Below are 3426 nucleotides of genomic sequence, written 5' to 3'. Positions count from 1 at the left end.
ACACTTTTGGTTTTACTTCTGCTATAGCACACTGTGTTTTACCTTAAATTATGACTGCATAACTTATCTCCCAGAAGAAACAGAAAACTCGTTGAAGGTGGAGATTTTAAAATCTTTTTTACTGTCTCCCTTTCCAAATCACAGTTATTTACTCACGAAAATACAGCAAAGCCTTTCAACTGCAGGCAAATGGTTTGTTAGAATCAACTTCAAAACAGTCTGTACTCTCCTGCTTTCTGAATTTCCTGGAATCTTGAAGAAGCTCCTTTGTAACCTCTATTTCACTTCCCTCAGTCGCCATCCAGTCACATCCAACAATTCCTTAAGCAAGAACATAAAGAATTGACAATTGCTTCTGAGCGTAATTTGTTCGACACACTGACCTATATATATCCTACCCACTAATAAGCACTATTGAAAGACAGACTAAGAGATCATTATTATTAGACAGGATAAATGGAGATACAGCTAAATAGTAATGAATTTTATTTGGTAATTGCCCACATAAGAGAAAAAATTATCATTTAAAATAACTGTAGTTACTAATTAGTTATTAACTCTACCTGTCATCTGTGACTTATTGTCTTTAAAAATAGTGCAGAAGTTCACTGGGGACATTCACAAACCAAATAAGTGGTCCTTTATTTGTTTAAGAAATTACTTTGATCAAAGAAGTAGTTTCTAAATCAAAGTATTCTTTAGAAACACGTAATGATTTAAAATGTAAATTCCTTGCTACCATAGAGAAAGTTTGACTTCATAAGGCCAGGGTTGGAACCAGGAATCTGTTTTTTTTTTTTCCTTTGTAAATTCCCTAGATGATTCTAATATAGCTGTTTGGGAACTACTAGGTTAGAACATGTTATTAATGAGGCTGAGATCATTGCAATACATTTATTCTATTTTATGTATTATTCTTATTTTGGGAAAGGATCTGGCTCTGTTGTCCAGACTGGAATGCAGTGGTATGATCATGGCTCACTGCAACCTCAAACTCTTGGGTTCAAGCGATCCTCTCACCTCAGCCTCTTGAGTGGCTGGGACTGCAGGTGTGCACCATCATGCCCAGCTAATTTTTGTATTTTTTGTAGAGACGGGGTTTTGCCATGTTGCCCAGGCTGGTTCGCTCTATTTTTCCAAGACATAAATATTCTACAGGATGCTATTCAAAATCATTAGGTGTTATAGGGGGCCCAGAGGAGTTGAGTCCCAGGTAACTTGACATTCTCATAGAAATGACGAGAAAAATAGACAAGGGGCATCCATGTTGGAGTCATTTATCTTTCAAATCTTCATACAACGTACTTTTAACTCTTGGATCAGAACAGCATGCCTGAAACTGGTCTTCATGTAAGCAGAGGAGGGAATTCCGGATTGAATTGAAGGATACCAGATAGGTACCACCCCTTCCCATCCACTCCCACTCCACCAGCCTTTTTGGCAAATGATCTCCCTTATTGCCAGTATAACAGACATCTTATATTTAAAACTTGATTCCTTCCAGTTACTCCCTAATTATTCTATTCACTCTATATCATAACTGAACATCCATAATTACTAGACAGAATGCTAATCTCTGGCAAGAGGGCTATAAGCAACTCAATCCCGATCCTCAGGGAGTTGAAATCCAGAGTGGGATGCAGCCCTATTCATCTGTAACACAACAATGATACGTGCAGGGAAAGAAGAGGGCCCTGAACCCAGATGAGAAGGTGAAATGAAGTGAGAACCCACAGGCACACCATATTAATTGTGCTCCACTTTCTTGTGCTTCATTGTATTGCACTTCACAGGTACTGCATTTCTTTGCAAATTAAAGGTTTGTGGCAATGCTGCACTGAGCAGGTTCTATTGGCACCATTTTTCCAACAATGTGCTCAATTCATGTCTCTGCCATATTTTGGCAATTCTTATAATATTTCAAACTTGTTCATTATTATTATATCTGTTACAATGATCTGTGATCAGTGATCTCTGGTGTTTCCGTTGTAATTGTTTTGGGCAGCATAGACCCCACCTGTATAACATGGTGAACTTAACTGGTCAATGCTGGGTGGGTTCTGACTGATCCACTAACTGACTTCCTCCTTTTCTTCCTTTCCTCAGGCCTCCCTATTACCTAAGACACAACAGTGTTGAAATTAGGCCAGTTAATAACCTACAATGGCCTCTAAGCATTCAAGTGAAAGAGCCACATAGCCCTCATTTTATTTTTTATTATTTATTTATTGAGTCTCGCTCTGTCACCCAAGCTGGAGTGCAGCGGCACAACCTTGGCTCACTGCAACCTCCACCTCCCCAGTTCAAGTGATTCTCCTGCCTCAGCCTCCTGAGTAACTGGCACCCGCCACCATGCCCAGCTAATTTTTGTATTTTTAGTAGAGATGATTTCACCATGTTGGCCAGGCTGATCTCAAACTCCTGACCTCAAGTGATCCACCTGCTTCAGCCTCCTACAGTGCTGGGATTACAGGCATGAACTACTGTGCCCAGCCTCATCTCTCATTTTAAATCAAAAGCTATAAATGATTAAGCTTTGTGAGAAAGGCATGTCAAAAGCTGAGATAGGCTGAAAGCTAGGCCTCTTGCACCTAGCAGCCAACTTGTGAATGCAAAGAAAAAGATCTTGAAGGAAATTAAAAGTGCTACTTCAGTGAACACATGAATGATAAGAAAGAGAAACAGCATAATTGCTGATATAGACAAAGTTTGAGTGGTCTAGGTAGAAGATCAAACCAACCACAACATTCCCTTAAGCCAAAGCCTAATCTAGAGCAAGGGCCTAACTCTCTTCATGACGGCTGAGAGAGGTGTGGAAGCTGCAGAAGAAGTTTGAAGCTAGCAGTTCATGAGGTTAGAGGAAATAAGCCATTTCCAAGACAGAAAAGGTGAAGTAGCAAGTGCTATTGTAAAAACTGCAACAAGTTATCCTGAAGATCTAGCTAAGGTCATTGATGAAGATGGCTACACTAAAGAGATTTTCCTCTTCCCCACGCCCCCCTCCCCAACCATGGGGGTTTTTGGATGAAAACCAGAAAACCTGCTAGACAAATTCTAAAAGAGCTATAACACTAACAACAGATTTTCAATGTAGGCAAAAAAGTCTTCTATTGAAAGAAGATGCCATCTAGGATTTTCATAGCCAAAGAGGAAAAGTCCATGCCTGGCTTCACAGCTTCAAAGGACAGGCTGACTCTCTTGTTAGAGGCTAATGCAGCTGGTGACTTTAAATTGAAGTCAATGCCCATTTGCCATTCTGAAAGTCCTAGAGCCCTTCAGAATTATGCTAATTCTACTCTGCCTGTGCTCTAGAAATGGAACATCAAAGCCTAGATGATAGCACATCTATTTATGGCATGGTTTAATGAATATTTTAGGCCCACTGTTGAGACCTACAGTTAAAAAGAAAAAAGATTTATTTCAAAA

At 39.7% G+C, this 3426-nt stretch overlaps 1 non-coding gene across 1 annotated transcript; it reads right to left on the bottom strand.

Annotated features, from left to right (window-relative positions):
- Positions 1 to 3012: 3012 nt before the first annotated feature.
- On the bottom strand, positions 3013 to 3074 carry LOC114675002 (U7 small nuclear RNA). Its single transcript, XR_003726090.1, has one exon. It is a non-coding gene; the product is annotated as a U7 small nuclear RNA (small nuclear RNA).
- Between the last annotated feature and the right edge of the window lie 352 nt (positions 3075 to 3426).

Source organism: Macaca mulatta, chromosome 1 (assembly GCF_049350105.2).
Source record: "Macaca mulatta isolate MMU2019108-1 chromosome 1, T2T-MMU8v2.0, whole genome shotgun sequence".
Classification (NCBI taxonomy): Eukaryota; Metazoa; Chordata; class Mammalia; order Primates; family Cercopithecidae; genus Macaca; species Macaca mulatta.
Note: the sequence above shows the minus strand (reverse complement) of the source record. Positions and strands in the feature narration are given on the sequence as shown.